Consider the following 26,591-nt stretch of genomic DNA (forward strand, 5'->3'; position numbering starts at 1 on the left):
TTCCACAGTTTGTGATTGGTCAGAGTGGGACTCAAACCCAAGTGTGTGTGTGTGTGTGTGTGTGTTAAACTTTGAGACGACTTACCTATATGTATTTTTTCACCGAGTCCTTATTACATGCGTAATTGTGTCTTGGCCTTTTAGACATACACAAAAAAGTAAAATACAAGGTCTGTTTTTCTCAGGGAATTTGTATACTAGGTAAAGAGACAAGGCCTGCAGAACGTTAAATAGCATTGAAAATTAATACTGCAAAAGCCTGAGAACAAGCATCAGATGATTGGGAGAGACAACAAAAGTCATGGGTTCCTGTGGTGGAAAGAATAACGGAAGCTTTGGGGCAGGGGAGCCTAGTCCAACTAAGAGAAGAAAGACTGATAAGGAGCTCTCGGCTCCTCAGAGCCTACAGAGGTCCTCAGTTTCTCACTGGCAGAGACTATACTTTTGGTTTTCTTCAGCATTTTCTCAGTCTGCAGGTGTGATTCTGGAATAAAGAAAGCTTGTTGATTGGCCATATCGTTTCTATTAAAGCAGAGAATGCTTGCCTTTTCTAAGAATTTGGGAAGGTGCCATAAAAGTTTTCAGATCTAAAGGGCTGTTGTGGAGCTGGCCCTGCATGGCGACGATGAAGGTGATTGCCTCAGCTCTGTGCTAACATGAGGGATACTGAGGTGTGGGTGGGACCAGACAGTCAATTCAACACTATCAGATGCCCTCCTCATTGTCTCCTCCTCTGTTCTCTTGCAGTGAAATCCATAGAAAAATCTCAATCTTTATAGGTGTATATGTTCTTTCATCTAAATCAGGTGTCTAGCAGTGCTTACTTCAGAGAGTTGGCATTAAGTCCAGTGCTTCTATAGTGTTTAAATTACGAAAGCAATCACTGTATGAATTGTTAAAACAAGCAGGTATAACATTTTGAGTTCCAGTGACTGACATTTAAAGAACGTTTCTCTGCATCCTATTGACTCTACTGAACTTTGCGTTTCTGAACGAACTTGAACATGAATCAAAGGAGTTGAGCATCCATTCCTATTTTAGAACATTGTAGGTGCTATAAAAAGAATAAGAACATTGTATAGAAAACACCATGACTGATTAGCTCAGTCGGTTGGAAAATGGAGTTACTGCTGGCCAGGGGACCAGCTTAATCCCTTAGTGGCCCTTTGGTTATGGTCAGGTCCAAGCCCTCAAGCTGCCTGCCCAGACAAGCCCCAAACAGCCGCTTGACAAAAGCATAATGTTATTCTTAACGGGAATCAAGTGAGACAGTGTGGCTGGTTCAGTGAAATCCAAATCAACTGTGGAGGAGGAGGGTCCTTGCACATTAAGGATGGGAGTCAGTGTCAGTTTCATGCACGAAGCAGCATCCTCCTATGGCTCACTTTATGTTGAAAATATTTCTCCAGTATATAAATTTGTAATTCATTTTAATAAATTATTTTGCCAACTCTCTAAGTATTATTGGAGAAATCTTTGACCAACCTAATTTTCACAGAATGGATTGTATAGTATAGGTCGGTCAATTTTCAGATTCTTTCCTAAATCCATCTCCAATCATAATTCAGATTGGATGAAGGTAGGTCCTATTTTGGCTCCAGTCTGATGGCATTTTTATGGACTTATGGAAGTTGCTGGAAAAACATATTTGACCATAGAACAAAAAGTTTACTTTTGTAAGGATATCGTTTTCCTTGTGCTAGTTCATAAAGTCAAAGCCATCCCAATTAAAGTGTCTATAGGGGTTTGTTTGTTTGATGTGATTTCAGAAAGAACAATGAATGGAAGCTAAAATTTATTTTTTAAAAGAATCATGCAAAAATGACCAGGATCATTCTGAAAAAGAGGAGTAATAGGAGCAGGGTTTATCTGATTTGACTAAATATTAAAGTGTATTAAAATTTTACATTAATTAAAACACTTGTAAAAAAGAAACAGAGCAACAAATCAATGGAACTGAATAGACTTCTGACCATGATATAAATATATGAAAAATTTACATATAGTCACAATGACATTTCAAATAATTAGTGAAACACGGGTTAATCAATTAATATTATTGCTATAAGTGCCTAAACATTTAGAAAGAAAAATATGATAAATTCTTACTGCGTTTAACTCATTAAGAAAACTCCAGGTGATCAAAATTCAAATATAAAAATGTATCTAATATGCATTAGAAGAAATCAGGGGACATATTTTTCTTAAAATATTTCCTTGAAATAAATCTAATATACATTATAAATTAATTAAATTTATTTTTAAAGCCATTCCTTAAAATAAATCCAAAATGCATTAGAAGAAGTTATAAAAAATTGTTTCTTAAAGTTGTGGGTTAACCACGTCACCAAAACGGTAGGCACCAAAAGAATATAAATTTAACTACTAAAAAATAAAATTTTCAAGATGTTCAAGATTATTATTTAAGAAATCAAACAACAAATTATAAACAAAATAGTTGCAACATATATGAAAAACAAAAGCAAATTTTCATAATACTAAAGGGTTCTGACAATTAATTTTTTAGAAGTACAACAATCTTTAAAAACTCTACGGTTCAGGAAACTGGTATTCTTTCTACCCAGCATTGACTTTCGTCTTGTTTAACATCACAATGAATCGAGCCTGTGTACTGCCGATTAACTAGCTGTCTTTGGGGCTGTTGTAAGCTAGGCAGTAGCTGGTTGGGGATGGTCTGCTGTGGTCATGGGGAGCCTAGTTGGGCTATGGCGACAAGAAGCTTCTGTTGCATTTCTATCACATCACAGTAAAGGTTATCGGGCCCTTTAGGTCTGCTCTGGCGTCGACAGGCTAAGTGGTAGGTTGGGTGGCCAAGTAAAGTGGCAAGGTAGGTGGCAGTCACGCTGGGTGGCCAGGTGAGGTGGCAAGCTAGGTGGCAGGCTGGGTGGCAGGCTAGGCATCGAGGTCCCAGTTTGTCAGGTCTGATCATGTGCAAGGCATTGCTCTGAGTTTTACATATATTTATTGACTTAACCCTCATCAAACCAATGGAATAGTTCTATTTACTAATCTTCACCTCATAGGAGAGAAAACTGAGGCACAGAAAGGTCCAGAAATGTGCCCGAGTTCCCACTAATGGTACTGGAGAGCTGCCTGGAGTCAGCCCACATAGTCTGCTTGCAGGCTCTGAGCTCATCTTTAATGTGCTTCCTACAAGTGAGAGCAATAAATTAGCCTTTTAACATTCATATGGCTATTCTTTATTGTACAGGTAGGAAGGAAAAGGATTTTTTAGGGAAAGAAAGCAAAGTTTCTTGACACTTGGATGGGACATTTTTCTCTCTTCTTCCTCTCTCTCCCACATTCCACTCATTCTCTTCTTCCTGTTTTTGCCCCCAGATATATTTTCTGGGGAAAACTACAAGAAGTGGTATTTTTAAATGATAAAGTTTTAGTACCATAAAGATAGAACTCTCTGGTTATATGTTTAATTATTATTGCTTCAGAGGTCCTTATGAACAATGTAGTCCACATCATAGCAAAGTGTGTGAAGGAATCATGTACAATTGCCCATTCGTGGACAAAGTAGTTTGACTATACAGACACAGCAGAGACCTGGTGACAGATGGAAGTGCTTCAGGCAGCCAGTGCCGTGCATATTCCTCTATCCGCACCTCCATCTGTCAGCACAAGTGTGTTACTATTTTGGGACTCAATTTATCCATTTGGAGAATAATTTTCAGGCTTGTTCTTAAGGTTAAAATAAAATCTGTAACTCACCAAGACTTCCTTTTTGCCATTCAATTCTTTCTCTTTTTCACAAGAAATAATTATTATTGGACAGAGGAGTTATACATTTTGGGGGTTAAGGCATGCTCAGAGGGGATGATAGAATGTTAAAATTTGACATGAATACAAAATAAAAGTATTTGAAAAAGAGGACTGAAGATATCATGTCTTCTGCAGGGAACACATTAATTTGAAAATATAGTCTGATACTAGTTCATAAAAAAGAAAGTCCAGACTCACAACAGAAGTGTCCATTTCCACCACATCTATAAAGTAACTGTGAACCTAATTCCTGAACTAGGGAACACCCGAGAGTACATTCTAAGCCAAATGACTTTTTTCCCCTCCCTTGTAGCTGTAGAGCCTGGAGGTTAGATCAGCCATGGTCTTATATCAGTCAAAAGAGATGAACCAAATAATGAGGTTCCTATGCCTTGTAAGAGTGAAGTATATCAGTGTATGAGAGCAAAGGCTCACTCTAAGGATAGAAAAGGGAGTTCAAAGGGCACGGTATTATGTGTTCCACTCAAGGTAACAGCTCAGAAAGGTTGCCTCGGTTTTGCCTGAAAACAAACTCAGGTGTGCTTCCTCTTTTGAATGAACCAAGAAGACAAAAGACTGTAATAAATACAAATACAAAGACAGTAAAATCTTATGCACTTAGACCTTAGGATGAGCCCACAGTTATGCTCTTGGACCAAAATACCTTGACAAATGCCTTGGACACTGGCATCAGGACTTACATAAGATTGTGAAGACTGTCCATGTCTAACTTTCAGCAATGGAACTCGCAAGGAATAAGGACCTAGCCCCTGTCCTGCGAGCATACCTTATGCTTTCCCCACCCTTTCTTGTGCTCCTCTCACCAATGTTGTCCCATCTTCTCTGTTGCTTATGTAAATCCTACGCGGCCTCTGAGTTTACGTCCGATTTCTCCCTCTCTGAAGTTCTGTCCGGTCGCTCTATTCTGCGTTTCTCTTCCGTTCTCTTCTTCTAAACCACATGAAATCCAGTGGTCAATCAGGGATTCCTAGTCAATGACTTGTGCCAGCTGAGCAAGAAGATGCTGGGATGGGGCTAGGAAAACACAGGTTTATTGCAGGTGTTCCTGGAAAATATAGTGGAGGAAGCAAGAGAGATGGAGCAGAAAAATCCTTTGGACTGTAATGTTGAGCTGACATTTGTGAAAGGAAAGAGAGGAAGAAGCAGAAATGAGTAAGGAAACTCTCAGCTATGACACAGATCGAATAGTCTCTACAAGCAGAGAAGGGAATTTGGAGCAAAGATTGCCTGTTAGAAGAATCTTGCGTCGGGCAGAAATAGCCAGGCTCTAGAGGCCTTGCTACACATGCTCAGTCATTAACTGGGGATTGTAAAAGAAGAGCTTACCATTTGCTCAAAAGCTGTGGTGGCTACAGAAGGTGCTGCAACTAGGGGCTGCCCACTACGTGTGTGACCACCTTGTGTATTTTTTTTTGAGGGAGATCCTAGGGCACACCTCCAGGTTGCCACACGAATAAACTGTGATTGTTATTTTGCACTATTATTTGTGTCTCCTGTGGTTGTTCAATTTACTGGATGTGGCAGGCTGAATAGGTGTCCTCCAGTAGGTGTCCAAATCCTAATCTCCAGAATTTGTAAATATGTGCGTAAATTAAAGGGACTTTGCAGATGTGAATAAATTAAGGGCATTGAGGTAGGGTGATTCTCCTAGATTCTCCAGATGTCTCCATTATAATCATTGGGGTCCTGATAAGAGGAAGGCAATAGAGTTAGAGGCAGAGCAGGAGATAGAAACGATGTCAAGCTAAAGGCAGAAGTTGGAGAAATGAGAGGAAGGGAATCAAGAAGGGAGTCGGCCTCGAGAAGCTCGAAAAGACAAGAAAACAAATTTTCCCCTTAGAGCCTCTAGAAGAACACCACCCTGCTGACACCTTGAGTTTAGGATTTCTGACCTACAGAACCGTAAGATAGTAAATTCGTGGGGTTTTTAAGCCACTAAATTTGTTGTAATGTATTAATAGCATTTACAGGAAACAATTATACCACATATTTATGAATTGGGTCCTTATAGTAGAGAGCCAAGGGGACAAACACCAACCAAATTGCTTAGAGATCATGATTGTACAGATTTTATTTGCTCCGATGATGACTTGATACCAGCTAAAGAGCTAAGGCAACCAGCTTTGTCTCCCTATTTGGGTTATAAAGGCTGGTTAATTAAACCAAGTTCATCAGAAATTTTGAAGGAGATTAGAATTATAACCCTAGGACCCAACAGTGGAATAGTGTAGATCTCAAAGAGAGAGGAAAACAGGCCCTCTGCCTAGTGGATGCCAGTCACATTAGGACATGGAATCTACTAAAATAGAGTAGAATTTGCCACTCCAACATAAACTTAGCATAAAGATTATTTTAGGCTGATTATTCTCAAGAAACAGCAGACATAGGGAAAGCTCTGAAAACTGAGTAGAAGTTACCCTTTTGTAAGAAACACTTAAATTTACAAGAGTAATCTCCATTTGAAAGGGTATCTTCTCTGTACCAGGAAGAGGAGGATATCCAAATCTCTAGAAATTCTTATCAATGGAAGACACACCGATTTAAATCTGCCTAACAACTTTACCCTTGTTTACTGTGCATTTCCAGACACTCCCCAATAACTGCCCCCCCAACACATCTTCTTTTGTCTTTAGCTGGAGATGGTATTTAAGGTGGTGTCTTGGGACATTTCCGGGAGATATTATGCCTTCCTGGGTATCCTCACGTATACAGGAGGTATATGTGGTTGGATAATTAAGTTCATTAACACATCCTAGGAAAAGTGCTATATACCTCATCGCTGAATATCACTGTGGTCACTTTCAAAGTACTCCACTTGGGATGCTATGAACAGACACCAGTGCCTAGTCCACCCTTCAAAGCAATTTTGGAACTCTTTTTATGGAATGGTCATCAGAGCTGTCTTCGTATTACCCTTGATGTCCTGAATGTCATCAAAATGTCTTCCTTTCAATATTTCCTTTATCTTTGGGTAAAGAAAGAAGTCATTGGGGGCCAGATCAGGTGAGTAGGGAGGGTGTTCCAATACAGTTACTTGTTTATTGGCTAAAAACTCCCTCACAGACAGTGCCGTGGGATCTGCTGCATTGTCGTGATGCAAGAGCCATGAATTGTTGGCGAAAAGTTCAGGTCATCTAACTTTTTCATGCAGCCTTTTCAGTACTTTCAAATAGTAAATTGGTTAACTGTTTGTCCAGTTGGTACAAATTCATAATGAATAATCCCTCTGATGTCATAAAATATTAGCAACATCGTTGCAACAAGTTTGTGAACTTAATTGTCAGACCTCATACATGTTACTAAACTTCTATTGGTTTTTCTCCTATTAATTTGCCTTTTATTATGGAGGGGTTGGGTCTTAGCCAAGAACCTAGAAGGGTAGAGGGAAAATTATTTTTTCTTCCCTATACCACAAGGGAATACCAGAATGCGGGGGTCTTTATTAGTGGGTGCAGGCTAAGTCCCTGTCCTCCTTCTCACAAAGAAGTGAATGACCTTTTCCTCCCTTGGTTAGTATCCAGATTGCTTGCCCTTAAGGAGGCCAGTGTAAGCTAATCACATGCAAATGTTCTCCTTTGTTGTGGATATTGCTGTTATTATATGCAACCTGGATAACAGGGTTGCTAGTAGACCCTCCAGGCCTAACCCTGTCCCAGGAGACACACAGGAACAAATTCAGCTAGGCGCACAGCGGGCACTGCAGGATGGCTGGGTGCCGAATGCTGACAGGGTCTATTACAAGGGTTTCCGCCATAGTGCAGCCAGGGGTGGATTCTGACCCAGAGCTCACCTCCCTCTGCATTCAATGGCGTCAATGGGAGTGATGCTCCAACAAACCGTGCTCTCCTTATATGCTTCAAATTATGTCCCAGGCATAATGGCCTTCGCAGTTGTGACCAGATCAAACCCATCTGGCTGTCAGGTTTCTGTGCTAATGATCCTACTACAACTTTAATGGGGGCAATCTCGAGATTGTAATGCCGCCTTCCACAAAAGGTCCTTACCTGAACTCATCAGTGTGCCTAGAATCTGTATGTGTTGTGGATGGAGTCCCCACAAAACTCAGTCACTGTCATGGACATCGCGTCTCCTTTGTAAGGTACACCCTGATGACCCAAATTGATCACTGATACCAGCTCAGCCAGACGTAGAGCCCACAGCTGCAGTTTTGTCCTGAGTCCAGCCTCCGGTACATATGCTCAGCACTGAACACCGGCCGGCTCCTGCTGCCCTCCAGGGGCCACTACCTGGGAAGTTATCCAAGGAAATATTTTTGTTTTGGTTTTTAGATAATCAGGGCTCCTTTTCTGCAGTCCCTTCTCTCTAGTAATCTTTCCCCAACTGCCTTAGTAACCCAAACTCTAATTTCTTCTTTCTTCATCCAGAAAGGCTTCTGTTCTCTATGTTCTATTTCCTTGCACTGTTTTGAAAAACATCTTGAATGAGAATGCCAGAATGGGTGACGTGTTGTGCATCCATTCTCTCAAGGATCTTAGTGTTGATTGCTGTCCAATGCCTTCAAACATTCAAAGAGTACCACAGCTCTATATATTCAAGCGTATGCAGATATTTGCTGGAGCATGGACAGAAAGGAAGTCCTATTACTGGTAGCTTTATTTTATCATCCCACTTTTTTTTTCTCATTTACATACATCTATGTATTTATGTTCATGCAATTGTTATAATGTTCTATGTTAGCTCTCTTAACTTTTTAAGAACCACACAAGCAAGGTGCAGTGGCTTGAACCACCATGAGTAAAGATGCTGTGTTTCTTTGTGTATAGCCCCAGACTTTAATATTTAACGTACCTACATCATCTTCTTCTTGGCTTCAGCTAAATTTTGGAGTAGCTCTTCACTTGAGTTATCTTAAATAGCATCTCTCCCATTCAGTCCTGTATGATTCATTTTGAATTTCAAATGTTATATGTTGGTTATACATATATTGCTGTCGAATTTCACCTTATTAATTTTGTGCCAAATTTTCCTACGTTAGGGTTTTCTTAAAGATTAGTCTGTCATGTTCTGAGAGGGAATTTTCTAGATAAATACAACCATTAATTCATGTTTTAAATGAAATATAGTTTGTCAGACGAATATGAGATTAGTTTAGTCGGTAACAAGAGCTGAAATTTAGCTAATCCCAAAGGGCTATGAAACCATCACCAGCACTAAGACAGCTGTTCACAATTTTAGCAAGTGCTTCTTCCTGGCTAAGCATCAGGTCAAATAACCCATGATAAAGCTAAGGACTGACAGCAGTAAAGGTTGAGGCAATTTGTGACCGAAAACCATTAAAGCAATTGAATGACATAGATGAAATTAATTTATTATTAAAAGATACTGGAATGATTTGAATTTAATACCTCTTTTAGCAGTATAATTCTATCCCTTATTAGGAACAGGAAAATGGTCACTTAAAGAGTACAATTTGATGATGATAAATGTTATCAATATTTAAAAGTTATTAAATTAATACATTTTTATTTAGTGTCTAATATTTCAAAACACTTGTGAGTACTGCTATAATAAAGATTACGAGGCAGGAAAGCAATAAGGTATAAGACATGTTGTCTTATAGGTATGTTAGTCGGATAAATAAATTGATGTTATTCTCTCCATTTTTTTTTATTTTTTTAAAAATTTATTGTTAAAAAGATTTTTATTAAAAATATAGCTAACATTCAATATTAGTTTCAGGATTTATATACCTAAAGTTATTTAACATTTATATACCTAAAGAAGTGATCACCATGATAAGTCCAGCAACCTTCTGACACTGTACCGTGTTATCACAATGTTATTGACTATATTCCCTATGCTGTCCATTACATCCCCATGACTTACTTGTTTCATAACAGGAAATTTGGACGCCTTATTCCCATTCACCTTTTCACCCACTTTTTAATTTTTCAATTACAGCTGACATTCAATATTATTTTATATTAATTTCAGGCATATAACATAGTGATTAGACATTTATATAATTTAAGAAACGATGCCCCTGACTAGGCTAGTACCCACCTGGCACTATACATAGTTGTTACCATATAATTGACTATACTCCTTATGTTTTGCTTTACATTCCCTTGACTATTTTATAACTAACAGTTTGTACTTCTTAATCCCTTCATCTTTTTCACTTGCCCCCCAACTCCCTCCCATCTATTACCCCAACAAAACTAGCACCCATTTGACACCATATATAATTATTAAAATATTGTTGACTATATTCCTTATCCCCATAACTACTTCTTAACAACCAATTTGTACTTCTTAATCCCTTCCATTTTTCACCTACCCTCTTACCCCCCTCCCATTTGGCAACCATCAAAATGGTTTTTGTATCTATAAATTTGTCTCTGTTTTGTTTGTTTATTTTGTTCTTTAGAGTCCATATATAAGCAAAACCACATTGTGTTTGTTTTTTTTTGTCTGACACTCCACTCAGCACAATACCCTCCAGGTCCATCCATGCTGCTGCAGATGGCAAGAACCCAGTCCCTTCCATTGCCAAGCAATATTCCATTGTGTATATGTACCACCTCCTCTTTATCCATTCTTCCATCATCAGACACCTAGGCTGCCTCCACATCTTGGCCATTGTAAACAATGTTGTAATGAACATATGGATGCAAACATCCCCTTGAAGTATCATTTTGGGTTTCTTCGGATAAATAGCCAGAAGTGGGATTACTGGATCCTTCTTTGCCTCATGTTATAACCTTTGTTTTAAAGACTATTTTGACTGATATAAATATTGCTACCCCTGATTTTTTCCCCATGAAATAACTTTGTACATCCCTTTACTTTCTGTCTGTGTGTGTCTTTCAATCTGAAGTGAGTCTCTTACAGGTAGCATATGTAAGAGTTTTGTTTTCTTACTCATTCAACCACACTGTGTCTTTTGATTGGAGTATTTAATCCACTTACAATGAAAGTAATTGTATATGTAGCTATTGCCATTTTACTAATTCGTAATTTTGATTTTAGTAATATAATTACGAATTTAGTAATTACTATGTTAGTAATTAGTAAATTTGTAATTTTGATTTAAGTAATATATATGTAGCTATTGCCATTTTACTAATTCGTAATTTTGATTTTTTTTTTTTTTTCCATCTTAAAGAAGTCCCACTAACATTCCTTGTAATACTGGTTTGGTGGTGATGAACTCTTTTAGCTTTTTCTTGTCTGAGAATTTCTTTATCTATCCATCAATTTTAAATGATAGCCTTGCTGGGTAGAATGCCCTTGGTCATAGGTCCTTACTTTTTATCACATTGACTATTTCGTGCCAATGCCTTCTGGCCTGCAAAGTTTCTGTTGAGAAATCAACTGACAATCTTATGGGGGCTGCCTTATAAGTTACTAGTTGCCTTTCTCTTGCTGCTTTTAGATTCTCTCTTTGTCTTTAACCTTTGGCATTTTAATTATAATGTGTATTGGTTTTGGCCTGTTCAGGTTCATCTTGTTTGGAACTTTCTGCATTTTCTGCACTTGTGTGTCTATTTCTTTCACCAGGTTAGGAAAGTTTTCAGTCATATTTCTTCAAATAGGTTTTAATATCCTTGCTTTTTAACTTCTCCTTCCGATACCCCTAAGATGTAAATGTTGTTACTCTTGATGTTGTCCCAGAGGTTTCTTAAACTATCGTCATTTTTTTTTTTTTTTGATTGTTTTTTGCTGTTTTGATTGGGGGTTTTCTGTTACCTTGTATTCCAAATCACTGATTTGATCCTCTACTTCATCTAGTTTGCTGGTGATTCCTCCTAGTGCATTTTTCATTTCAGTTATTCTTCACTTCTGACTGGTTGTTTTTTATGGTTTCCATGTCCCTTTTTTATGCTTGCTATCTCTCTGTTGAAGTTCTCACTAAGTTCCTTGAGCATTCTTGTTACCATTGTTTTGAACTCTGTCTCTGATATGTTGCTTGCCTCCATTTCATTTAGTTCATTTTCTTGGAATTTTCTCCTGTTCTTTTATTTGGGATATATTTCTTTATTTCCTCATTTTGGCTACTTCTCTGTTTGTTTCTATGTATTATTTAGATCTACTATGTCTCCCGGTCTTGGCAGGGTGGCCTTATGTAGTAGGTGCCCTGTGGGGCCCTGGCAGAGTCTTCCTGGTCACCTGAGCCTGGTGCTGCAGTAGTGTCCCTTGTGTGGGCTGTGTGTGCCTTCCTTTTATAGTTGAGACTTGATTGCTATTGGCACATCAGTGGGAGGGATTAACCCTGAGGGTGACTGGCTATAGAGTTTAGCCATATCCACAACTTATGGGCTGCTGTGTGTGGGGCTTACCCCACTCAGTGGGATTCACCCCAGCAAGCTCTGGTGCCTGTTGAGACAGCCCTTTGTGTGTGCTACTTGTGGGGCTAATTGGGCAGTGCTCTGCTGTGGTCTGAAGCCAATCTCCAAATATTTTGGTTCTGGGGCTTCTTGGGAGGGGTTCTGTTGTAAGCACAGGTCATCCACTACCTGTAATTGGCCAAGGACTATCTCGAAGGAGCTACAAAGCAATCCGCAGTTGTTTGATGCTAGTGCTAAAATTGGACGTGGGTGGGAGAGTCCATGCTGCAAACGGAGGATGGTTGCCATCTGTACTAGGCCTGGGGTAGCTCCACAAAAGGTCAGGATACCCTGCTGCCTGCTGCCACCTGCTGGCTCCTTAATGATCAGCCACTGATGAAGCCTCATGCAGTACACAAGTTGGCTAAGGCAGGGTCTCAAGGAGTCACTAGAGTGAGAAGAGTTATGATCAATAGGTCAATAGATAGACTCTGGTTTGGTGCCAGTGCTGAGCTGGAGCCAGTGCTGGAGCTACTCAGCAAAAGTGTCAGAGCACGCTGAGGCCAGTTGCCACTTGCCTGGGGCCTGTGAACTCTGATAGTTTTCCAATAAAGAATCAATGGGCAGGGCTGACTACAAGCCAAGAAAGTATCTCCATCATTTGGAGAGTTGGCTGGGGCGGAGTGTCAGGGAGTTAGCAGGGTGGAGCTAGTAGAGCTCACCAGACTGATCCACATTCAGATTTGGCCGTAAGCATAGTGGCAGGTTCAACACAGGAAAGATGGTGCCTGCCTGCCTGTTGCATGGGAGCAGGACCTCACATAGTGAAAATGGCAACTGTTCTCCAGCCCGCACTATGAAGCCACACACCTCAGTCTGTCCCCATATGCCTCCAACACCCCTTGTGTCACCATCCCTCTGCTGGAGCCCAGGGTGAATGCTTGCAAATGAGTGAGTCTATGCACAGTCTCTTTACAAGGATGTCTGGGTTTCCCACAGCCTTCTGTCTCACCCTGATTGTAGGAATCCCCATTGTGTTTCACAGCCAGATGTTGTGCTGGATTTTCTTCCCAGCACCAGTATTCCAAGCTGTGGGGCTTGGTGTGGGGCTGGGATCCCCTGTTTCTCCTGGGGAAAACCTTCACAGCTAAAATATCTCTCCTGATTCTGAACTGCTGCATGGAGGTTTGGATCTGGCTTGTTTTGCATCTCTACCCGTCTTACCAGTCTTGAGGTGGCTTCTTCTTTATATCCTTAGTTATAAAACTTCTGTTCAGCTAGACTTCAGCTTGTTCTCCAGGTTAATTGTTCTACAACTTAACTGTAATTTTAATGTGTTCAGAGAAGGAGTAAGGCACAGTGTTTACTCTTCTATCTTGGATCTCCCTACTCTCTCCATTTTAAAGTAAACTCTTTAAAAATAAAAGTCTATTCTCTTAGAACCACAAAAAGAAAAAAAATGGTTTTCATGAAGAAACTTCTTTAAAACTGTATATAGAGGATAGATTAAATTGTGTATTGTACATGTGACTAGTTTGTCACTAAAGATGATAGAAAATACAATTTTTAAGAAAATACTATAATGGAAGTTGTAAACAAGAAAAATGGTGTCATTTATTGCTTTCCAGGATACACTGAGGTAGGTAATAGCCACAATTTTCTAAAGGACACATTGTGTCCTGGGGCACACAGAGCTGTAATTCAAACCCAATTCTGAATGACGGCAAAGTCTGTATACTTAACCACAATGCGCCATTTTTTTTCAGTCACTTTTTTCATCTGCTTTCTCTAAGATGGAAAGGCTTTTCCATTCCTTAGTCTCCAAGTGGTTTGCTCAACCCATGTAAAGTTTAATCTCTTATAGTCATTTCAGAACTTAGCATTGTTCAGAGAACATTGTACAGTAAGAAAATCTAAACAGGGAGCTCAGATTGACATGTAAACCAATAAGCTCATTTTATAATAAATTATAGTTTATAGGCTTGTTAAATAACAGCATTTCTGTTTAACTGCCAAATAATTTGATAATTCTGTGACATATGTCAAAATCCATACTAGAAAACTGTTTGTGCAAACAGGTTGCTAATGTCATAAAATTTTATTCCTGTGTGAAATTAGCTCACTTTAGAGTACTTCTTGTCATATATTTTACTGAAGTAAATCATTATTGCTGATTATGTTCCAAAGATGGCTGCACAACATCTACTCTTGGCATACTCTTCAGTGATGTGACTTTGTCATTCCCTGTGAAGAGATGGAATTTACTCCTTCACCTCCCTGACATCTGTGCAGACCCTGCAATTCTTTTGAGAATTGAATAAAGTGACATTATGCAATTTTACATGGTCCCTAAGAAGACTGGCAGTTTCCACCTTTTGGTAGAATCCTTGGATCCCATCTGCCATTGCAGTTAGAAGCTCAAGTTGTGTAAAGAGACAGTATGTAGGGACTCTGGTCAGTAACTCAGCTAAATTCCCAGAAGCCATCCAGCAGAAATGGACAGCCATGTTAGTGAACCTTCTTGGACATTCAGCCTAGTCTAGCTCTCAGATGACTACAGCCCCATCTGATATTAGACTGCAACTGTGTGAAAGAGAGACCCAAATGACAACCACCCTACTTAGACCAGTCAACCTACAGAAACATGACAAATAATAAGTTGTGATTTTTAACCCACCAAGTTGTGAGATGACTTATTATGCAACAATACATAACCAAAATAGCCATAAAGGCTTTTTAGTTTGTTTTTTCCCCCTAGAGCCCCAAGGAGTATTTGAATGGCTCCACATTCAAGTACTTTGTGTAAGGCTACTTACATAAGAAGCCTAATTTTAAAGCAGCAGCATGAAGTGAGTTTCTATTCTTACCTTTATTTAGCAGATGTGGAAAATAGATGTAGAGACAGAATATCACTTAACCAAAGTCTTGACCAAATAATAACTAGTTATGTGCTAAATTTACACAAGGGTTTAAGTAACCTCTAGATTCTTTAGGCACTGTGACAAAGCCATGGTTTTCAGGCACCAGAGTTTGAGAAAAGGCATTGTATCCGTAGGTAGTAACTGTTCTCCATGTCTGTTATTCCTATATTATTTAAAGCTCTTTTTGTCCCTGTTTCAATTATTATGTGATTTTTATCCTTTGACTGGATATAATCTAATATATTCCAATTACCATTACTCCAGAGAATCATTTAAGGAATTTGTGTTTCCTATCCTTGCATTTCTAGGCTCTGCAGATCTAATGGTCCTGGTTCTCAGAGTTGAGATGATTTCATCAGGGAATGCAGCAAGGGTTTCATGAAAGTATAAGCTATGGATGCCACCTGGTTTATTTGATCTATTGCCTAAGAGAATCAAGTGGCACAGAAAGGAGTCACCGTGTGGTACCTCGGTCATCCACTCGGGTATCTCTTGTTAATTTCCTGAGAAATTTTGATGGTAAAATTTTATAGGGTAGGCATTATGACCAGGAACTCATTCCTCTTAGTCATTGAAGGTTTGTGTTGCCCCACCTACTAAGCCATGGAGACCAGCATAGGTCCTAGCTGAAGTTGAGGGGGACCTAAAATAGGCAGTTGAAGAGAGAGTGATTGGTATCAGCTGATGCACCAGGACCACTAACATAGTTCTCTGTGTTGCAAGAATTGTGAATTTTTGTCCAGCCAACTAGGGAAGGATGGCTCTGCCCTCAGTCCAATGCCTCTCTTTATACAGACAGTTCCAAGTCAACTTTAACAGAGTGAAAATAAGGGAAGGTGGGTGTCAGAGTGAGATGGGAGGTGTCATGCAGGGTGGTATGCAAGGTCTCAGCTCCCGCTCCCCACATAAGAAAGCAGGATGTCGCTAGGCCAAAAAGGAACACCCATGGAGCCACATGTAGGGGAGTCACACCACTATAGTCTCACTGGAGGCTGGATTCACACGACGTGTGACCTGCTGTCCGCTTTTCTGCCAACCGACGGACTCCCCTCACTAGCTGCAATCAGCCTCTCTGCAATCCGCGCTTGCTAGCTCAGCCACCATCTTCTTGCTAGCCCCCATTAGCTGCTAGCGTAGCCATGGCAGTTATATTAGTGGCCAATGGCTCACTGGTTACAGCTGATGGCCAACTAGCCACAGTTGATGGCCATCCAATCACAGTTGATGGCCATTTATTACCTGAGCCAGCACCTTTCCACGTGAGGCCGAGAGCCTGGAAACTGCACTCCTGGCTCTGTCCCCACAGACGTGTTGCAGGAGTGAGGTAAGAGATCTGAGCGAGCTGGTAGGGAGGGTTTATAATATTGGGAGAGGGCAGAGACAGGAATGACCTAAGGGGTTGGAGTAAAAAAACAGAAAGGGCGAATAAAACTGCTGACCAATATCTGAAATGATATGGCACCAAGAACAGCCTTGATGTTTTCCTGCTCTAAATGAGCACTGACGCTGTACCACTGGACTGCTGACTGAATATTGAAGTCACTGCACAACCCGGAAGTGAGGCCTTGGCATTCTGGATTAATTCTGATCGATTGTTTCTTTTATCTAACAAAGTTGTGTGTAGAGTATCTAAAGTAAGATAGATGTTTCTAACACTGTATGCCCATAAAAAATTTAAGAGTTTCCCTTTCATTTTCTTCATATTGTTTTCCTATCACCGACTTACATACTTCAACTAGATTAGATGGTGCTCTGAGCATTGAAATAAACTGGTTAACTTAATTCCCTATACCATGTTGATCAAGTCTCATGTGACTGGTTAGCTCAGTAGACAAGAGCTAATGAGTCCAGGGCAGGATTTAATTTCTCTGGGGACCTGGAGTGACTACCAGATCTCTTATTCAGGGAGGACACACCCACTTCCCACCCTTGCCAACCCTGGGGATATTAATTCTTGATTATTCTTATGCTCCATTCCTCACTAGGAGTTGGCCTCAGCCAAAAGGAACTGCCTCAATCAGAATTATAGCCTTTCTCAAGGGTTGACGTGCTGATGAAAAGATACAGAGGTCCAGCCAAATTTTCTTAATTTGGGCAATACTGATGGTCTATCCCAGCTCCAGAGCTCCCCACCGAATTGACTAAAGCCTTAATTGCAGCAGCAGCGCAGGTCATCTGTGTGTGCCCTCTGCCTAATCCTGCCTTCCTCACTTCTTTATAAGTATCATCCAAGAGCAAGTCCCAATAATCCATCTCTGCACAGTTCTTGTCTTAGAGCCTATTTTCAGAAAACCTAGTCTAAGGCAGGTGACAGGCTGCCAACCATTGTTCTGTTACATGGTCACAAACTATACCTATAAAAGCACTGGCTATTTTTCATGAGAAAGCTGGGAGAGATGCAAACTCGTCTCCTGCCATGGACATATTCCTCTAAAGTCAGGCAGGCCATTCAATATATTTCTCAGATGAGGAGAAGGGAAGATAACTTCTACTTGCAGCAAAACATAACACAAGGGACGTGAACAGCAAGGGGACTTCAGGTTATTTTTGCTGCACTGCATTTGTTTGCCAGCAAAGAAATGTGGAAAAGTAATCTTAAATTGTTGGTGCAGCAAATGCAAATGCAGATTCCAACACCTACTGAAAATCTCCAACATAGAAACAGCAGAAAATAAACTGCTATTTTAGATTTCAATCCATATGTTGGGCAAACTAAGGAAAAAGTTGTGAAGTAGTAAGATAAAAGACTGAGAAATTGGGAAGAGGCTAAATTCAGCAATCCTTTGCTAGCTTCCCAGGACTCCCTCTTTTACTGGCATATGTGTTGTTTTCATTGTTCTTGTGACTGCTACTTCTGAAACGTTTGCTTCCTGGGTGAGCAGGTTACATAAAAGAGATGCCTCCTCTGGTTCATGAATTTCAGGCTCTCAGGCGGGCCAACAATTTGTGGTTTGAAGGTTGAGAGGTGATGTTGATGAGCCATCTGCACGTGTTGTACTGATGAATTCCATCTTATCCACAGTCTTGGTGGTTTTTCCTCAGTAGACATTTGCTCAGGACTCCAAACTCTGTGCAATTGAACCAGGAGACCAACTCCCAACCCTCCGGAGCCAGGTAATAAGGTGAGACTCCAGATCTAGTTTCTTACTGGCAGTATAGTTCCAGGAGCCTGAGATTGTTAGCTACTTCACAAAGATTATCTCACTTGATCCTTAGAACACCTCTTTTGAGGTAAGTGTTAAGAGCCTAACCATAGTTAAGGAGTCTGAGATTATGGAGTGTAACTCAATGGAAGTATTCTGGAAAATGTGGTCTCAGAATTTGAACCCAGATGTATCTGGCTACAAAGGCTACTTATTATTCCTAGTTATAAAGTGCAAGTCGCTTCCCTCTCTATAGAGTTTGGACTCCTTTTTATGAGCAATGGAGAGTCCTTGAATTTTCAGAGTAGGAGAGTAAAGTGATCTGTGTGGTGTTTTCAGGATTACTATTCTTCCTACAATAGATAGTTGGGTGGGGGCTGGGCAGGAGGTTGTGACAGTCATTGTGAGGACAGACATGGGAGATATTTCAGAGTGACAATCAATCAGACTTAACTGATTGCATAGTGACCAAGACAAGGCAGAGGGAGCTATGAGGATGGCATTGAGTCAAACACAAATGGGGAGAACAAATGGGCAGAACATTTGTCACTCTTTATACATGTTGATTTTGAGATGCTTCATGGACTTCCAGGTAGAAATGACAACTAACCAGTGGGAAACTCAGAGCGATGGTAACAATTCAGTCTCTATAAAAGATAATAGACTCTTGCCATTTTGATGAAAAAGAATTAACTTTTAAGTATAACAAACAAGTGATGGTACCTGGTTTAGTTAAATTTAATCACACAGGATGTATAAAGCTGGCTACTGATCTGGTAAACAATTGAGCAGTCATCCAGAGAGTCAAATGGCATAATATGAATGATAGAGCAATGTCACCAGAAGTCTTTGAAGTACAATCTGGAAATCTGGAAATCTGGAATCTAAAGTATGAGAGGAAAAATTCCACTATTTTTCTGACAAAATATAAGGGCCTTAAATGAAATAGATATATTTTTGAAATAAAAATGTGATTCTTACTCTTTTTAGCTCAGTTTTCAAAAGCTATATCCAATATTTTTTTAAAAAAATGAGCAGATTTCCCATATGAAACTTGACAATTCCAGATTTCCTTCAAAAATACATTAGAAGATGCAGCTTTACTGTACTAGGCAATCTTTTTCATTTGTTTTATTTAGCTGCACTGAGTGGTTTCCTTTAAATAGGCACGAGTGCTGCCTTTCATCACAATTCCCATCTCTTTCTGCCTTAACATCTGCCTGCATTTTTTTTTTTTTTTACCTTACTGTTACAGTACATGCCTGTTCCTCATAGCTGTTTGAATATAAGATCCCATATTTAGGATAAGGTTAAAATATTTTGGTTGATTAAAAACCTATACATCACATTTACATGAAGATATATAAAATAATTATTTAAGGTCTTGTCTAGAGGAAATACTTCATTTGAGTGAAATGTGTTATCTCTGACAACTTGAGCACACTGATGACTATAATTTAGGTCATTGACATATCAAGAAATGAGTAAAGACTGCAGTTATAGTTAGTAAATATAGTAAATATAGCTAGCACCCAAAAAATGCAGTTATTTTAACATTTACTGCTTACTTAGTAAATCTAGTTATATAGTTAATAAATCTAGTAAATATAGTAGCATATAGAAAAAATGCAATTATTTTAACATTTACTGCTTAAGTTATGAAGAACTCTTGTCTGGCTTGATGACAATATGTTTGGGTTTAAACACAGATCACTCTTGCTCATATATTTTTAATGTCACAGCAGTTTGCTTCTAAATGGCCAAAATTCAGTTAGTTGTGTCCTGAACTTGGAGTTGCTTTGGGCTTAATTCTCCCTAGACCAGGCAGCTCCAGAAAGATGCTTATTGCTTTCTGGAGACAGTTGTCTTCTGTTGTGGATGCGCTGACATCGAGTCTCCATCATGTGCTCAAGCTGCGCTGGCTCCTCTTATCCTCTGTCTTCAAACTTCTCCAGTATAGTGTTTATTATTATTATTATTGACATACAATTCACATATTATAAAACTCACCCTTTTAAAGTATACAATTCAATGATTCTTAGTAAATTCACAAAGTTGTGCAACCATTACCATTACCTAATTCTGGAATATTCCATCCCCCCAAAAGAATCTCTGTACCCATTAGCAGTTATGCCCTGTTTATTCCCTTCTCAAGTCTCTGGTAATTACTAACCTACTCTCTGTCTCCATGGATTTCTTTATTCGGGGCATGTCATATAAATGGAGTTATACAATATATGGCCTTTTGTGCTGGTTTCTTTCTTTGACTGTAAAGTTGTCAAGTTCATCCAGATTGTAACACGTGCCAATAATTCATTTTTTTTTATTGCCAAATACCATTCTGTTTTATGGATATGCCACATTTTGTTTATTCATTCATCTGTTGATGGACATTTGGGTTATTTCCACATGTTTGCTCTTAGGAGTAATTCTGATATGCATGTATGTACAAGTTTTTGTGTGAGCTTATATTTTCAATCTCTTGGAAATTTACTTAGGAATGGAATTTGGTGGGTCATACGAGTATAACCCTAATGTTTAACCCTTTGAGGAACTGCCAGACTCTTTGCAAAAGTAGCTGCACAACTTTACATTTCTACCAGAAGTGCGCGAGGGTTCCAATTTCTCCACATCCTCACCAACGTTTATTGAATATCGTTTTGATTAAAGCTAGTACTGTGGGTACAAGGTGGTGTCTCATTGTGGTTTCAATTTGTATTTTCCTAATAACTAATGATGTTGAACATATTTTCCTGTACTTATTAGCCATTTGTATATTTTCTTTAAAGAAATGCTTTTTCAGATCTTTTGTCTATTTTTAAATTGGGTTATTTGTCTTTTTATTATTGAGTTGTAAGTATTCTTTATATATTCTAGATTCAAGTACTTTATGAGGTATATGATTTGCAAATGTTACAAATGTCACCCATTCTGTTGGTTGTCTTTTCACTTTCTTGATAGTATCCCTCAAAGCACAAAAGTTTTAATTTTTTATGAAATCTACTTTATTCATTTATTTTTCCTTTGGTTGCTGTGTTTTTGGTGTAACTACACAAAGAGACCATTGCCTAATCCATGGGCACAGAGATTTATGTCTATATTTTGATTTCAGTTGATTCATTTGGAGCTAATTTTTTCATATGATGTGAGGCAGTGGTCCAATTTCTTTCTTTTGCATATGGTTACTCAGTTGTCCTCACACTATTTGCTGAAAAGTCACTTTTTTCATTGAGTGGTTTAAGCATCCTTGTTGAAAATCACTTGACCATAGATGTATGGGTTTATTTCTGGACTTTCAATTGTATTCCTTGATCTATATATTTATCTTTATGCCAACACCACATTTTGGTGTGTATTTAGAGAATCATTGAAGGAAATTTTCAACATTGTGCGTAGGAGGTCACAGATTTCTGTTAACAAAAGTCAGATAAAAAAATCAGATTGTGATGAAAACTGAACAAGAAGGTGAGTTGCAGAACAAACTCCCTTTTGAAGACCTATATTAAATCCTATGTTTTTATAGCAACTATAGAAACAATGGTTGGTATGGCCATAAGAATCTCTGGTTAAAAAAACCCTGTATTTAACCTTGTTTCTTTGCTGAAAATAAAAGGCTATTAAATATAGTTAGCCAAATTAAGATGATAATCCCAAATTAGTAGGATGGTAACATCAATTCATTTGAAATGATAACAGTGATTGCTTAGTAGGTGAGTAAATGCCAAACCAAGGGAAGTATTGGGAGTAAAGGTAGGTAATAAATTTTTTTAAAAAAAATCTATAGTATTAATAATTCTACAGTAAGTTTAGGAACATTACATATATATGTTTGACATTTGAAATGGTTAAGGATAATATGGCTTGATAAAAGGGCTAACAGATTAGCTTTATAGTTCCAACATATTCCCTGATTGATTTTAAATTTGTGACATTTAGTTGAAAGGTGTGTAAGAATTATACTAAATTTGCAAATGATACTGGGAAGATAGAAGAATTTTAATTTCACAGTTCATTTAATTTGTGACATTTAATGTGATTTTTTTAAATAGTGAAAAATTTTGCTTCTAAAGTCAGGCTTGAGGAAATGTAAGTTATAAGTGAGAGCAATTAATTAAGGAAATTTAGTCAGTTTAACTTGAGTTGATAAATATTAATTCAGGACACTCTTGAAAGTAACTGTTAAACATTTACTAGACTTATAAATAGAATACTATGTGTACAGTACACTTCAGGCTCAAGGCAAATTAAGTTTTGAATTTGTAACATAAATAGAGTATTTAAAATTCACTTAATGGAGAGAAAGTTTCTGTTATGCTAGGTGAATAAGTTGTAGAGATCTGTTCTCCAGCATAGTGCCTATGTTACAATACGATATTGGACACCTCAGTGTTCGCTAAGAGTGTGGAGGTCGTGTTAAGTATTCATAACACACACATACACAAAACAAAAACAAAACAAACAAAAAAGGGAAACAAGAAACTCTGGGAAGCGTCGGATATATCTGTTACCTTGATTGTAGTGATAATATCAGGTGTTTGCATTTGTCCAAACTCGTCAAATCGTACACATTCTATATGTGCAGTTCTTTGCATATCAATTATACCTAAGCAAAGTTGGTAAAAAGAAATCCTAAGCAATAATTAAATGGACTTTTCGGTATATAATTATCACAGGTAGACATCAAAATGCAGTTGTAAAATTCTCCTATGCTACTACAGCAGACTTAGGATAAAGACTGAAAATAGCATAGTTTACAATTTTTATTTAATAATTTACTTAAATAAATTATTACTTTTTATTTAATAATTAGCACAAAATACATATTTCTCTAAATTATATATTGCATATTTGGAATGGCGAATCTGTTTCTGCTATTTTAAAATGTTTCTATTTCATTATTTTTTTATATTCAGAAGTAGAAATATTTCTATTCAATATTTTTCAATTAATTAACTCCATTAGCATTTGCTGAATACTTGATGGGTATGTGGGTTGAAAACAAAAAATAAGGCAGTCATCCTCATTATAATATTAAGTTTGATAGAAGAGTAACCAGAGAATTCCCTGGGCATCTTTCTCTCCTTCCAGGACACCCCAAAACCAACTGTCACAGAGAGGTCACAGCAGATTGTGACTTCAACCTGTTTCATCTGTTAACATTATTTTGTACCATGTCCAGTAGGGGAGGAAGATTGTTGAGTATATAAGGGTATATCATGTTTTAGGAAGTTGAAGGTGCATCTAACAGAGGCTAAGCCAGGAGCCATTATCAAAGTAACAGGCTTGGCTTGGGCACTGACCAATCAGACCAGACCCAGATCTGGTGCTGGGTGAATCCTTAGGGATTCCTGACTATGTCAGACACAAACTCTTTAGTTGCTGGATTGTAGGGAGGATCTGGAGAAGTAGCTGGGGTGACAAATGTGATGATGGAACACTGCAGAGTCAGGGGCAGATACTATATGCCAACTGTTACAGAAGTTTTGAAATATTTTACCAAGAGCAGATTGGTACCATTGCATTCTGGCTGAATGGCATTTCTAGATTAAGCCTTTGCTATGGAGTTCTGCCTATTTCCCACTTTCCTCTGTGAGGTACCATCACATTACAGGGGAGTAACATAACATACATTCCTGTTTAGAAAATAGTACCTCTGATATTAATTAGCAAAGTGTTGTACTGACCTTAGAAATAACTGTGCTATTATGCTTAAGTATCTTAGGTTTTATTCCTCCAACCTTGGGTATGGGAGACTTACAGGACAGCCTCACAGGCTTTGCTTTTAATGGCTCCGCTCTCTGATAGGGAGAAGGAGAGATTTTAGTGTACATTAAACTTCTTTACTCTGCAGTTTTCACCTGAAGGGGGTAGAGCCACAGAAGCATCCAATCAAGTATAAGAAATGGCATTTATATCAGGTTCATGGGAAAAAGCCAATTGCTATTGTTAATAGCTATATAGTATTTTTATTTTAAATTTATTTTTTTAATTCATGTACTGAAAATTCACATTTGTGATGTTGAGTTTTATCAATTTAAATAAAAGTATAGAGTCACATAACCATTAATGCAATCAACACAAAAAAACAGTTCTTTCAAGTGAAAAAGAAAGTCTCACACTTTGTCTTCAAACCTTATTCTCATCCCTTACCCTGGAAACCAATATTCTGTTCTTCATCATTGAAGTTTTCACTTTTCCAAATGTTACATATGAGGTGTGGTCAAACAATATGGTGAATGTTTAAATTAAAAAAATATATACTACAGTAAAAAATGAATTGCCATTAATCCCCTTCAAAATACTCCCCCTTACTTTGAACACACTTATCCCATCATTCTTGCCACTTTCTGAAGCAGTTCTGGAAGTCCTCTTTTGTGAGTATTTTCAGTTGTGCTGTCGTGGCTGCCTCTGTCCTGAATTATTTTGAATTTGGGGAAGAGCCAGAAGTCGCATGGTGCGATATCCGGTGAATAAATTGGAGGAGGACACACAGTAATGTTTTTATTTGATGAAAATTGCCATATCAGAAGAGATGTGTGACACGGAGTTTTTCTGTTGTGATCACAAAATACAGTGAATGCTGCTGCCAAATGCCATCCAACGGAAAGGCAGGGCTTTTCAATATGGGAAGCGGCACGTCGAACCTTAGTGATAGTGTGTGACAAGTTTCAACTTGTTTGATGCAGTCGGGTGTGAGCTACAGTTGAGAGAAGGTGTGCTTTGAAGTGTGCCATAAATCATCCTCCATCATGACAACATTCATGTCACACATCGCTCTGGTACAGCAATTTCTGTCAAATAAAAACATCAGGGTGTGTCCTCATCCACCTTATTCACTGGATCTGGCACCGTGTGACTTCTGGCTCTTCCCCAAAGTCAAAATGATTCAGAACATTGAGGTAGTCGTGACAGCAACTAGAGACACTCATTAAAGGAGGACTTCCAGAACTGCTTCAGAACGTGGCAAGAATGATGGGATAAGTGAGTTTGAAGTGAGGCGGAGTATTTTGAAGGGGATTAATGGTAATGTGTCTTTTACTGTAGTAATTTTTTCTATTTAAACATTCATCGTATTATTTGATCACACCTTGCATATAGATACATATCTGCGTGCGTATGAATATCTAGTCCTAATTACCTTAACACAATTCTTTACCATACCATTTCTTAGTAAGGGCTAGTGTTCATTGGATATTTATTACATTACATGCACTGTTCTAGAGTTTACATATATGTATTAGCATATTTAATCCCCTTCACCCCTGTGAGGAGATACTATTCATTCTCTTATTTTACAGATGAAGAAACTCAGGCACAGCAAAGCAAGCAACTTATCCCAGATCACAGGCTGGGCTGAATTCAGGCGTCTGGCTCCAGAGCTGTGTCATAACCACTATGATACGCTGTTCATTCCTTAGACTCCTCTCCTACCCCAAGATAATCTTTTCTCCTTTATCAGAAACAATCCAGTTATCCCCACTCGCTCAATTTTTTTCTCTCAGACCATCTCTCATTTAATAAGTTTGTCTTCTCACAGAGATCTATCGCTACTTCATATCATGAAGTAGATGACTACCCAATAACTGTGAAAATGTACCTAGTCTTCACAGTCCGGTTCAATATCTACCTGTCTCCTAAGTGTCACCATGACTGTTGGCCTCTGGAGACATCTTTTTTCTTTTTATTCCAACAGCACTTAATTTCTGCTTATTCATTTAGCACAAGTCCCAAACTATACCCTGAATTAAATGGTAAATTATCTTCTCATGTACTCTGTCCCTAACATTTGCTCTCATATTCCCACCATAAAGTTTAACACGGTGTCTCCTAAAAAGAACTAACTCAATAAGTACATAGAGGTTAGCTGATGGATTAATTGATTGATCCCTGTTTCTATTTTCATTTCTTTTGACCTCCAAGGCATTACCAATGAAGAAGCAAGAGGGGAAATGCAATTATATGTGAAAAAAACACAAGTCTTAAGTTGCTAATTGTAATACAGCAGATATTCATCAGACAGAATTAATTTTAAGTAGCTTAATGCTTTTAGGAAGGATGAACATTTCATATTATGAATAAGCTATTTTCTTGGAAATATTAATATTGGTATTTTGTGGTACTCTTTTTTGTCTTATGTAAGGGACCTCTCTCACACATTATAGGATGTTTGACATCTTTGTCAGGCACAAAATGTCACTGGCATTTCTCTTCCTCCTCAAAGTTGTTACATCAGTCAAGAAGCCCCTTCCCTCTACCCTGACACACTCAACACACACACACACACACACACACACACACACACACACACACAGACATGTTTTTATTAACATTCTGTTAAAGACAATTTAGGCTTTTTCTAGTAAGTACTCAGAATCCTTCCAATTTCTCTCCACTGCCTGTCCTTCTAATCTTTGCTCACGTCC

This window comes from Rhinolophus sinicus, linkage group LG01, assembly GCF_036562045.2.
Source record: "Rhinolophus sinicus isolate RSC01 linkage group LG01, ASM3656204v1, whole genome shotgun sequence".
Lineage (NCBI taxonomy): Eukaryota > Metazoa > Chordata > Mammalia > Chiroptera > Rhinolophidae > Rhinolophus > Rhinolophus sinicus.